The sequence below is a fragment of the Papio anubis genome, chromosome 14, assembly GCF_008728515.1.
Source record: "Papio anubis isolate 15944 chromosome 14, Panubis1.0, whole genome shotgun sequence".
Classification (NCBI taxonomy): domain Eukaryota; kingdom Metazoa; phylum Chordata; class Mammalia; order Primates; family Cercopithecidae; genus Papio; species Papio anubis.
This window is the reverse complement of record NC_044989.1, coordinates 33,694,981-33,708,767: the sequence shown is the minus strand read 5'-3', so window position 1 is coordinate 33,708,767 and position 13,787 is coordinate 33,694,981. Positions and strand designations below refer to the sequence as shown.

General features: G+C 42.7%; 1 long non-coding RNA gene across 1 annotated transcript in view; it reads right to left on the bottom strand.

Annotated features, from left to right (window-relative positions):
- Positions 1-249: 249 nt before the first annotated feature.
- Positions 250-13,787, bottom strand: part of LOC108581598 — a 71,607-nt gene continuing 58,069 nt past the window's right edge. The window contains exons 2-3 of the long non-coding RNA XR_002516603.2: positions 6,658-6,713; positions 250-1,750 (exon numbers count right to left, since the gene is read on the bottom strand). This is a non-coding gene — a long non-coding RNA (uncharacterized LOC108581598). The remainder of the gene's footprint in view (positions 1,751-6,657; positions 6,714-13,787) is intronic.

Genomic DNA, 13,787 nt, shown 5'->3' with positions numbered 1-13,787 from the left:
CTTGGAACACACCCAGAAATCCATAAAGCAAAGAGTTTTTTCTTTCTTTCTTTCTTTTTGAGACGGAGTCTCGCTCTGTCTCCCAAGCTGGAGTGCAGTGGTGCAATCTTGGTTCACTGCAAGCTCTGCCTCCCGGGTTGACGTCATTCTCCTGCCTCAGCCTCCCGAGTAGCTGGGAATACAGGCGCCCGCCATTACGCCCAGCTAATTTTTTGTATTTTTTAGTAGAGACGGGGTTTCACTGTGTTAGCCAGGATGGTCTCGATCTCCTGACCTCGTGATCCACCTGCCTCGGCCTCCCAGAGTGCTGGGATTACAGGCGTGAGCCATCACACCTGGCCAAAGCAAAGAGTTTCTTAAACTAAAAAGTGATACAGAAACATTACCATAGTTATTTTCCTTATCCTCAAAAACACTGAAAAGTGGAACAGAGCATTATTAACAAGGTAACATCTGTGTCTTTAGGATATGAATGCTCCACATCATGTTCAGATCTTACTTGATAACTATTGATGCTACATAATTTGACAACTAAAATCTGCTGAGCGCTTACTGTATACTAGTAACTATAGTGAGAGCATTTTCCAGTTTGATCCTCACAAAACCCTGAGACATAACTGTTATTCCTTTCCTTTTGTGTCCAGAGTTCATTCCTTCTGGTGGGTTCATGGTCTGGCTGACTTCAAGAATAGAGTTGGGGACCTTCGAGGTGAGTGTTACAGCTCTTAAAAACGGCACAGACCCAAAGAGTGAGGAGCAGCAAGATTTAGTGTGAAGAGCTAAAGAACAAAGCTTCCTGGGGACCCAAGTGAGTTGCGGCTGCTGGCAGGGGGTGGTCAGGTTTTACTACCTTATTTGTCCCCGCCCATGTTCTGCTTCTGTCCCATCAGAGTGCCCTTTATTCAATCCTTCCCACGATTGGCTACTTTTAGACTCCTGCTGATTGGTGCGTTTTACACAGTGCTGATTGGTGCATTTTACTGAGTGCTGATTGATGCATTTTGCAGAGTGCTGATTGATGCATTTTACAATCCTCTTGAAAGAAAAGTTCTCCAAGTCCCCACTCAACCGAGGAGGTCCAGCTGGCTTCACCTCTCACTTTTAGGGTTTAAGAATCTGAGGCTTCAAGGTCACATAACTAGTGATACACTTTGTTCTCTTAATATTTATACAATATTGCCTCTTACTCGTTTTCAATGTTTCAGAAAAATACAATACTAAATGTCATAAATATAGTAAGACTGTAACTATATTTGCTTATTTTCATGCAGTTTATTAATGCCCTAAATACTTCTCAAAGATGGTATTTACTTACATCCACACAGTGCATCACTAGCCCTAGACTGTTTACCTCCAGAAAAATATATTTTATGTATTACATTTGGAAATTATATCAAGTATCTTTCTACAAAACTCTTATAAGTACAAATTAATTCTATTATTCTAAATCTACCTGTAGCCTTCCCACTCAAAGACTATGAACGTGCTGAGAATGATGTGTCCCAAGTTTTCCATCTGTGGAATGGAAAACCCAATCCAGTCCCCAGAGACAGATGTTATTTTCAGATACAGTAGAAGAGAAACATCTCAATTTCCTTATATGATTTCCAGTTTCTGTGGATAATCAAAGATGCATGTAGAATTGAAATATTCTAATTTCCATTTGCCTTCGTTTTCCCAATTCCACTTTCCACTTCAGCCCTGCCTTGAGTCTTTTGCTTTAATTTAGTCAAGTTGATAGAGAAGTATTCTAAAGTGGGAGAAAAAAATAGATAAAGAGGAAGTTTTAGAGAGAGATTAAGAAGAAATTAGACAGTAGTTCAATAAGAGTATTAAGATAGTTTTAAGATAAAATGTATTTACTCCAATAATAAGAAACAAGATTAACTTGTCATCATTGTAATAACTAGCAAAAGTGTAGGATTATCATGTGCTGAGTGTTCTAGATAGAGTATCTCACTCGATTCCCAAAACAAACCTGTAAGTTAGATATTACTGTCTCATTTGCTTTGGTGAGACTTCTTCAAACTTTCCTGGCTCTCTAACCTGTGGCTTACTCTCTGAAGGGCTTTACACAGATCTCTATTCCTACCTTTATCTCATCATGGTGTAATTCATTTTTTTTTTTCTTTTTTTTTGCGACAGTTTTATTCTTTTGCCCAGACTGGAGTACAGTGGCAAGATCTCAGCTCACTGCAACCTCCGCCATCCGGTTTCAAGTGATTCTCCTGCTTCAGCCTCCCGAGTAGCTGGGATTACAGGTGCATGCCACCATGCCTGGATAATTTTTGTATTTTTAGTAGAGACGGGGTGTCATCATGTTGGCCAGGCTGGTCTCGAACTTCTGACCTCATGATCCACCTGCTTCAGCCTCCCAAAGTACTGGGATTACAAGCGCGAGCCCGTCATTATTTATCAATTAAAGTCTGATACACTGTGACCCCACTGCGCCCAGCCCAATTCATTATTTCTTTATTAAATAAAGCCTGACAGACTGTGAGCTCCATAAAACTAAGAACTGGACCGTCTTTATCACCTTCTCCCCAGATTTTTTCAGGGTTCCAGACCATAGAGTATACTCAGTTAATGCTTGTCAAGCTGCATCCATTAAAAAGAAGAGAAAGAAAAAAAAACAGGAGATCCAGAGTACGTTTGGCGAATTTCCAAATTTGAAACATAGTCTGTTTTGCTGTGGTGAGAGAATGGTGGCCTCCAAACAACCTCCTGTTCCTAAATATACTTAATGTCATAAAATAGCACGCATTAACAAAAACTACTTGAATACAATTAATTTTGCTCAACAGTATGTTCTTGGGGCCTGGCACATAGCAGGAACTGAGTACATTCTGGTTTTGTTTTTGGTTTTTGTTTTGTTTGTTCTTGGAGAGACCGAGTCTCACTCTGTTGCCCAGGCTGGAGTGCAGTGGTGCAATTTCAGCTCACTGCAACCTCCGCCTCCCGGGTTCAAGCAATTCTTGTGCCTCAGCCTCCCCAGTAGCTGGGACTACAGGTGTGCACTACTATGCCTGGCTAAGTTTTTGTATTTTAGTAGAGACGGGGTTTTTCACTGTGTTGCCCAGGCTGGTCTCGAACTCCTGAGCTCAGGCTATCCACCCACCTCAGCCTCCCAAAGTGCTGGGATTACAGGCATGAGCCACTACACCTGGCCTGAGTGCATTCTATTTTTAAATGAACGTAGCAAGACTAGGGGATAGAGGGCTTCAAGCTATTGATATAAGCTTCACTTTTCTAGCAGGAGTGTTTTTTCACAGTTTATATTATCAAAATACCCAAATGCATGTTGCTGCCCTTGACTACTTCTAGCTGAGGGCCACATGAAAATCATTCCCGTTCCTTTTCCCAACTGTGAGCTACCCATCAGCACAAGTTTTCTCTACTTTCTTTCTTTCTCATTGTCCAGTTATTGTGAAAAACAAAGCAAAGACCTATTCCAAGGAAGCATTTGACACCTCTACCATATCCCCTTCCTCCAGCAGTAATGTTCATTTCCTGGCATGTTCAAGTTACAACCTCTGCTGGTCCTCATGTGTCCGGAATTGGTGGGTTCTTGGTCTCTCTGACTTCAACAATAAAGCCGCGGACCCTGGCGGTGAGTGTTACAGTTCTTAAAGATGGTGTGTCCAGAGTTTGTTGCTTCAGACGTTCAGATGTGTCTAGAGCTTCTTCCTTCTGGTTGGTTCGTGGTCTCACTGTCAGGAGTGAAGCTGCAGACCTTTGCAGTGAGTGTCACAGCTCTTAAAGCTGGCATGGACCCAAAGAGTGACTAGCACAAGATTTATTGCAAAGAGCGAAAGAACAAAGCTTCCACAGTGTGCAAAGACACCCCAGGGTGTTGCTGCTGGTTGGCTAAGGTAGGCCAGCCTGCTTTTATTATTCCCTTATCTGGCCCCACCCACATCCTGCTGATTGGTCCACTTTACAGAGAGCTGATTGGTCCACTTTACAGAGAGCTGATTGGACAGAATGCTGATTGGTGCGTTTACAATCCTTGAGCTAGACACAGAGTGCTAGACAGAAAAGTTCTCCAAGTCCCCACTAGGTTAGCTAGATCCAGAGTTAGCTAGATACAGAGTACCAACTGGTGTATTTACAAACCTTGAGCTAGACACAGAGTGCTGACTGGTGCACATACAATCCTCCAGCTAGATATAAAAGTTCTCCAAGTCCCCATCCAGCTCAGGAGCCCAGCTGGCCTCACCTAGTGGATCCTGCACCGGGGCTGAAGGCGGAGCTGCCCGCCAGTCCCTAGCGGCGCCTGCACTCCTCAGCCCTTGGGCTGTCGATGGGACCTCGCGCCACGGTGCCCATCAGGGAGGCTCAAGCTGCGAGGCAGCCCACAGCAGGGTGGGAGCTCAGATATGGTGGGCTGCAGGTCCTGAGCCCTGCCCCGTGGGGAGGTGGCTGAGGCTGGGCAGAATTCGAGCACAGCGCTGGCGGGCCAGCACTGCTGGGGGACCCGGTGCACCCTCTGCAGCTGCTGGCCCGGGTGCTAAGCCCCTTACTGCCCTGGGCCGGCGCTGCCTGCCTGCGGCTCCATGTACAGGGCCCTGAGCCCGAGCCCGTGCCCGTGCCCCACGGAACTCACACTGGCCCACAAGTGCCATGCGCAGCCCCGGATCCCGCCTGCACCTCTCCCTCCACACCTCCCTGCAAGCAGAGGGAGGTGGCTCTGGCCTCAGCCAGCCCAGAGAGGGGCTCCCACGGTGCCCTGGCGGGCTGAAGGGCTCCTCAAGCGCAACCAGAGTGGACTCTGAGGCTGAGGAGGTGCTGAGGGTGAGGGCTGCTAGCACACTGTCACCTCTCCCTCAGAATACAAATTTGCCATTTGATGATTCAATCCAGTTATAATCAATCTGCATGATGAAAGCTGGAGCTATAGGAGCAATGGCTGCATGTGGATTTCAGATGATCCACCATTCCACACAATAATGAATTGTAGATGTTTTCCTTCAGCCTAAGACACTGTGTTAGCTTCTTAGCACTGATGTCATATCCCTATAGAATAGAGGTAGAGAATTACTACACACACACACACACACACACAGGAAGTCAGTGAGCCTGGGCTGGAGCCTATGTTCCAGGCATGCAGTAACTGCAGAAGACACCCTGGGCCTCTTCCTCATGGGAGCAGAGCTATGCCAGTCCCCACACAGTAGGGAGAACAAAACTCTAACTGCTTGCAACCAGAGAAGATAGGATGCCCAGAGCACACGAATGTGGAATGGGAGAGCCTGCACAGAAATTTTTCCAAGGGCTCTATGAGACACAAAATAGGATTTGGGAGATGGCTGCAGGGGACCATCTGCATAAGGGATAATGCTTCTTAACTCATCCACAGCCTGAATTATCTTGGCTTTCTCCTCTTAATCAGAAGGACTCCAAAGGTTTTCCCAAGGGTGATGATGAACTGCCTGCATCATCCAAACCCTCTCCCATTCTGGCTAGGTAAGTTAAGAACACTGGCAAAAATGTTTGGAATCCATCAAACTCTTTGGATTGAAAATCAAAATAAGCCTCTTTAGGTAATGATTTTCTGATTCTAGGTTCTGAGACACCTCCCTTTCTGAATTAGAACAGGACGGAGTCAATGGGCAATAAGTCTGTTATTTGCAAGCTTAACCAAGCTGTGTGGAGCTGAGCTAATTAACAGATCTTATTGTTAGAAAAACTCCAGGCAGGCTTAATTTGTCCAGATAAAGTCAATAATCACTGATATACAGTTCCTTTTAATACAGCAGATAAGTCATAATCTAATTTTGTGGTACATACAAATATCTGTACACTCGTTCTTATCTGAATAATACTACATATGAAATACAATGAGTATGCATCTGACCAAGTTAAAAGCCATTCCTGTTGAACTAATCTTATAGTTTAACAACGTTCTGATTAATAAACCTTGACTAAAGAGGAAAGATACTCTAACTTAGTGAAATTTCTGAGTTACAAAATATAAAGAATCATTACAAAAATAGGTACTTGCGGCCGGGTGTGGTGGCTCATGCCTGTAATCCCAGCACTTTGGGAGACCAAGACAGGTGGATCACGAGGTCAGGAGATCGAGACCATCCTGGCCAACATGGTGAAACCCTGTCTCTACTAAAAATATAAAAAATTAGCCAGGCATGGTGGTGGGCACCTGTAGTCCCAGCTACTCAGGAGGCTGAGGCAGGAGAATGGCATGAACCTGGGAGGCGGAGCTTGCACTGAGCCTAGATCACGCCACTGCACTCCAGCCCAGGTGACAGAGTGAGACTCTGTCTCAAAAAAAAAAAAAAAAAAAAGTAGGTATTTGCAAAGATTGAAAAGAATGTTGGTAAGTTCTAAGTTATAGATTATCTTGTGTTTAAACAAACAGGTAAGGAAAGAATATAGTCAGCTTTGTGATATCTTAATTTAAATACTGCTTAATACTGTGATATCTTAATTTAAATAAATCAGGTAGCACTTGCAAAGAGTTCAGTGATCCTCCCTCAGAAGGAAGGCTGGAGAGAGAGAGAACACTGGCAGATTGCCTACTATTCACCTGACCCTCAAGGGTATGTACGTATCTAAACTAATCTTCACATATGTAATCAATTCATAAGAAGGCTGCTTCATCATTTAACTATATTGCACAAATATTTGAGTACTTACTTGTGCTAGGCACCATTTTAGACACAGCAAATCAAAGTCTCTGTTCTCACAGGTATCTGTCAAAGGCAGATCAACATTAAACCAGTAAACAAATCATTGTGAATTTTCTATTGGAGTAAGTTCCAGAAGACAAAGAGTAAAGTGGAATAGAAGAGTGACTAATCTGGCGTTTATCACATCATGATGTAACTCATTATTGCCTACATTCTGATAGACTGTGAGCTAAGGTTGTGAGCTGATAGACTGTAGCACGTTGTCTACACCATCCACACGCTTTTCCATCCAGATCAGATAAGGTAAATTTATCAATTTACACTGGCAAAATCCTTTGGAATTCACCTACCTCCCCATATTAAGAGTCAAAATCAGTCTCTTTAGGAAATGATTTTCTGGATCTGGAGTTAGCAGCAGCTTCCTTTTTGGGCAGGAGAAAGTCAGAACAGGTAGAGGTAGGAAGTGTTACTTTACTAGGAGTTTAAGAAAATGCCTTTCTGATAAATCCACATTTGAGCTGAGACAAGGGTGATAAGACTCTAGCCATGCAAAACTTTCAGGTAACAACATTTCAGGGAGAAGGGACAGTGTTTGAGTGAGTGCAGGGAAGAAAGCATGGGATGACATTGTCAAGCCAGTCAGTAGCTGATACAACAGGGACATTTTTGGGCACAGGAAAACATGTGGATTTTTTCTGACTGCAATGGGAATATATTGGACAGTGATAAGCAGGTTACTAATATATCAACCACCAGCTGCAGCATCTTATGGCAAAAGGAAAAAGTTTTCTAACACCCAGAACATAAGAAGTCACAAGATAGCACTACTATTTAGGAAATTCCTGCTCTCCAGACCAAGAGTTACCTATTTTCATTTAGTTATAACATCATATATGCACGCACACACACACACAGTCACCCACACCGCATTACATACCACCCTGTTCCCTCCTCCTTTGAGGCTTGGTAACTAACACTATTTTATTACCTTCTGGCAAAGAATACATGAGTTAGGATTTCTCTGAGTTCAAACAGGAAAGTTTTTACATTGCTTTGGTTCACCAGACCTCAGTAGACCCACTTTACATTTTGAGAAAAGCATTATGTCTTCTTCCAGCCTGATAAAATAGTTTACCTCATGCTGTCCTTTGAAGGGAGGGAGAATTTGGCTTTTAAGATGAACACACAGTTCAAAAAATGCTTTTTGAATAATTCCTAAAATCATGCTGTTCTGGGTTATGTGCAAGAAAGTTGTGTTTGTTAGTTTAGTAGGCTCCAGAGTTGTGGAATAGAATAATTACTACTTCATACTAATCAATTTGTCATAAGGTACATTGGTACTTGCTAGAATATATTTTCAAGTCATCATTAATTAATTCCCTCTCGAAATCCTAAAATTGCACTGGTGTTCTGGTATATACTATACAAGATTCACATTTTATTTCATGCAAACTTTTTATCAAAATATCACTCTATAATAGTTATAATAAATGATATTTCAGAGTTATATTTTTATTACCTGTCATTTTTGCTTGATTTTTCCCAACTTTAAATTCATTACTGACATTAATTAAAGATAAAGTAGTCAGTAATTCTGGAAACATCTACAAAATAAAATGGGGTATTTGTATTTTGAAAGCCAATTTCTCAGAATAATTTCAAATTTTTGATATCAGATGAGACTGAATTAACTAGATAACATAACATTATTTTTCAAGCAAGAGCGCAATTCAGACAGACATCTAAAATGAGGTTTTTTTGTTGTTGTTTTGTTTTGTTTGAGACGGAGTTTCACTCTTGTTGCCCAAGCTGGAGTGCAATGGCATGATCTCAGCTCACCACAACCTCTGTCTCCCACATTCAACTGATTCTCCTGCCTCAGCCTTCCGAGTAGCTGGGATTACAGGCATGCACCACCATGCCTGGCAAATTTTGTATTTTTAGTAGAGAGGAGGTTTCTCCATGTTGGTTAGGCTGGTCTCGAACTCCTGACCTCAGATGATCCACCCACCTCAGCCTCCCAAAGTGCTGGGATTACAGGCATGAGCCACCATGCCCAGCCAAGTTTGTATTCTTTAAGATAAGGCTAATATTGGGCCAGGCTGCAGTGGCTCACACCAGTAATCCCAGCACTTTGGGAGGCTGAAGTGGGCGGATCACGAGGTCAGGAGATTGAGACCATCCTGGCTAACACGGTGAAATCCCATCTCTATTTAAAAACACAAAAAATTAGCTGGGCGTGGTGGCAGGCACCTGTAGTCCCAGCTACTTGGGAGGCTGAGACAGGAGAATGCCGTGAACCCGGGACGCAGAGCTTGCAATGAGCCGAGATCGTGCCACTGCACTCCAGCCTGGGCAACAGAGTGAGACCCCGTCTCAAAAAAAAAAAAAAAAAAAAAAAGGTAAGGCTAATATTACACATGGGTTATATAGAGAGAGAAAGGGAAAGTGAGACTGAGAGAGAATGCGGACTATATAATTCCTGTAGTTATAGTCTACATTTAGAAAATGCGACCAATGGTGGCCATTGAGAGATGAAGTCTTTATTAGTCCATTTTCGCACTGCTATAAAGAAATATCCAAGACTGGGTAATTTATAAAGGAAAGGGGTTTAGTTAGCTCACAGTTCTGCATGCCTGGGGAAGCCTCAGGAAACTTACAATCATGGCAGAAGGCAAAGTGGAAGCAGGCACTTTCTTCACAAGGCAGTAGGAGGGAGTGAGGGCAAGCAGCAGAAATGCCAAGACATTTTACAACCATCAGATCTCATGAGAACTCACTCACTATCACAACAGCATGGGGAAAACTGCTTTCATGATCCAATCACTTCCCTCCCTCAATACGTGGGGATTACAATTTGTGATGAGATTTGGGTGGGGACACAGAGCCAAACCATATCACAGTGCAACAGGCTAGGGATGAAAGCAAAGACATCAGCATCCTCAAGAAGATCCTTGCTTGATTACACTGTATTGCAGGGAGCAGACATCCTGGTTATGCCAAATTCCTATTAACTCCAGTGGGGATGGCACCAGGTTCAAGAGGCTAAGGAGGAGACCCAGATCCAGAAGACAAGACATGGAGTTTTATTAGAGGCTTATATGAAGGGGAGAGAGTCCAGTGGTGGCGGGCTGGACAAGAGAACCACCTTGCATACAGTCCAGTGACAGCAGGGTGCACGGGAGAACCACAGCCACTTGCAAAAGGCATGTAGTTTGTGTGTCATTTTCACTTAGCACCCTTTCCCCTAATAACCTCTACCGGCAATCTTCATTCAACCCAAAACTCAGGACCTCCATTATGGGATGGGGGGTTCAGATGTTCCTCACAGAAAAAGAACAAATCTCTTGGTTAGCCAGTCCCAGATCACCTAGCTCAGAACTCACATTCAGGTGCATCTGCCATACAGGGTAATTATCAGCATAAGTGTACATTATTGCTAACAGGCACATTTACTATACAATCCTCGGTTTGGAGGAGCCACTATTCTTGGAAAAAAGTGATTTTCAGTTGTTGTGTTTTTTCCCCCCCCAGTGAAGAGTGCTCTCTGATGGGCATTTTTCCCAAAGACAAGTACCTGGGAGCCTTTTTTCTAGTTTAGTGCAGGTATTCTCAACAAGAAATTTTTTCTGTTGTAAACGTAAATCTCTTAAGTGAGGAATGAAAACTTAATAAAACTGTTCAATGACAGAATTATCTAAATAGAAAATTGTGAGCTTCCCTTCTCTGGAGGCATTCGACCATTCAGATGCTTAAAATGGAGTCCTACACAAGTAATGGACTAGCTTAGAATGGCGTCCTAAGGAGCCATTTCAAGAATATGGATGAATATCTACACTCTTTATAGTGATAACAGTCCTACTGTGGATATCTGTTTGAATCTGTTAAAAGTTTAGCCTATAGCTGCCTATTTACATATTTTTAAGGTTTCTTCATACATCATGAACTGCAACCAAACCGGATGTGTGACCACACTCACCAAGTTTCAAACAATTAAAGGTGGCCATTGTTCAAACTGGGTTCAAATAAGGTGTATTAGGGTTCTCCAGAGGGACAGAACTCATAGGATATATGTGTACATGAAAGAGTTTATTAAGGACAATTGTCTCACATGATCACAAGGCGAAGTCCCATGATAGGACGTCTGCAAGCTGGGGAGCAAGGAAGCCTGTAGTGGCTCAGTCTGAGTCCAAAAGCCTCAAAAGTAGGGAAGCCAGAAGTGTAGCCTTCATTCTGTGGCCAAAGGCCTGAGAGACCCCAGCAAACCACTGTAAGTCCAAAGGCTGAAGAACCTGAAGTTTTATGTCAAGGGCAGGAGGAACAAAAGGAAGCGTCCAGCATGGGAGAAAGATGAAAGCAGGAAGACTCAGCAAGCCAGCTGATCCCACCTTCCTCCACCTGCTTTGTTCTAGCCGCGCTGGCAGCTGATTGGATGGTGCCCACCCCCATTGAGGGTGGGTCTTCCTCTCCCAGTCCACTGACTCAAATGTCAATCTCTTCCTGCAGCACCCTCACAGACACACCCAGAAAGGATACTTTACCAAAGCCATATAGGCATTCTTCAATCCAATCAAGTTGACATTTAATATTTACCATCACATAAGGCAAACATCCAAGTGCAACCATTCTGGCTGTTTCCATACCTTGCTTCTGTTTTCTGTCCATAATTTTCCTTTTTCTGTTCGTAAATCTCCTTCAACCAGTTGGTAGCACTGGAGTGTCTCTGAACTTATTCTGTTTGGGGGCTACCTGATTCTCAAATCATTCTTTGCTCAATTAAACTCTGTTAAATTTAATTTGTCTCAAGTTTTTCTTTTGACAAATACAAATTCAAATTACTCTGGAGCCTTCTCATTAAACGTAATAATAAGTGTCATTTAAGTACTGTTGCACTCTTTCCAAACTCCAAAGGAAATCATTTGCTTTACTGCCCTATATATAATGCTGGTTTCCTTTCAATTCATTTTTCAATTCTGCTTTTCAAATGGATATCCTGTAGTTCTTTTTACTGTCTTTTGAGATGTGACTTGCACTTCTACCCACTTCATTGAGAATACTGCTGTTCATGACCTATATCTTCTCCATCTTTCTATTGCATTTGATACCAGGGACTCCTTACCTACCCTCTCTTTTTCTACAATACTCTAAGTTCATGAAGAGGGAAACTATATCCTTATATTCCTTTTAATATTATTTTGCTCATAAGAGGCCTCAAAAGATACGTTAAATGGAAAAAAAAATTGATATCTTCATCCTAGTACTTTAGTTTTAAGCCCCTAGAGGCATTTCCAATTTCTCCCTTCCTTTCCACATACCCCCAAAACCCAATCCATAACCAATGTGTATAAATTTAATTCAAAAATATGTATTTTATGTTTAAACTTACCTTTCTCTTCTCAGAGATGTTTTACAAAGTATAGACATAATTCTCGTCTGAGCTTGGCTGTTCCAACAACTTCTAAATTACATTTCAGACCCCCTGTTCCATCCCCAAAACTGGTTTTAGAGAAGATGAAATCATCTTCAACAAATAAGTTTTCATCACATCACTCCCCACCCCCCAAAAAGAGACCTACTTATTACATTCCCATTCTCTGAACACACTCTGGCCCCACAGGTATAGTCTGTTATCTACTCTTTCTGCAGACTCTAGTGATTGGAATTAGCATTGACCTCACAGGAAATATAAATACAAGGCACTTGGAAGAGCCAAATTGTTTCTTAAACTCAAGGTCAACATGATTACATTAGTTTGATTGATTACTCTTTGTGGTAGGCAGAATTCCAAGATGGCCCCCAAGAGTCTCAGCCCATGGTGTACATGCCCTCTGCAATCCCATCCCCTCAAGTGTGGCTGGGATCTGTGAATATGACAGGTACCACTCTGTGATTAGATTTATGTGGCAAAGGTGAAGGGACTATCCAGGTGTCATTTAGGTCCCTAACAAATTGACTTTCAGTTAATCAAAATGTACATTATCCTAGGTGGGCTTGATCTAATTAGGTCAGACCTTTAAAAGACCATCTAGAGGTAAGAGACAGGAAGCATCAGCAGATGCTCTTCCACTAATCTTGAAGAAGGAAACTGGTATGCTGTGGAGGGGGCAAGGAATGGTAGGCAGTCTGTACGAGCAGAAGACCTCAGCCCTACAGTCTCAAGAAAGTAAATTCTGCCAGCAACTATTGCCCTAGGAATAGGACTGTGAACCTCAGATGAAATTGTATCTCTAGTCAACACCTTGACCACAGCCTGTGAGAAACTGAAAAGAGGACCCAACTAAACTGTTCCCAGACCTCCAACCCACAGAAACTGTGGGATAACAAATGTGTATTGTTTTAAGCTATGAAATTTGTGGTTGTTACACAGCACAAAAAAGGAATGCAAACTTTGTCTCCTCTTCCTGACTTGCCAAGACCTTTTTTCTTTTGCCATCTTAACTTCTCTGATTAGATCTTGACTACCTGGAGTCTTGATTTCTTTATACTTGTAGCCTATAGAAACTGCATGTTTGTAACTCACACTGAGCTTGTATGGATTCCCGATTGTGGAAACTGCACATGTATGCTTTCTGTGAGCTTCCCTTGGCTCCTCCCTCTTCAGACTATACACTCTCAGCACAACACTGTTTCTCTCAATAGCTGCCTTATGACACCCCTGCCCTGCCACCTGTATCTCTGTCCCCTGAAGGCCCTATCCACAACCCTGTGCAAAGTATTCAAATCCAAACTATGCCTCATCTCAGGCTCAATCAAGTACAGTATCACAGGGCAAAAGACCAAGTCTTCACTGTGGCCAATTTACATCTGGCTGTCATTGAGTTCTCCTCTTTCCTTGAAATCATAATTATCTCTTTAACAAAAATTCAGAGGACTTTTTTTTTTTTTGAGACAGAGTTTTGCTGTTGTTGCCCAGGCTGGAGTCCAGTGGCGTGATCTCGGCTCACTGCAATCTCGACCTTCTGGTTTCGACCAATTCTCCTGCCTCAGCCCCCTAAGTAACTAAGTAACCACACCACACCTAATTTCTGTATTTTTAGTAGAGATAGGGTTTTACCATGTTGGCCAGGTTGGACTCAAACTCCTGACCTCAGGTGATCCACGTGCCTCAGCCTCCCAAAGTGCTGTGATTAGAAGCGT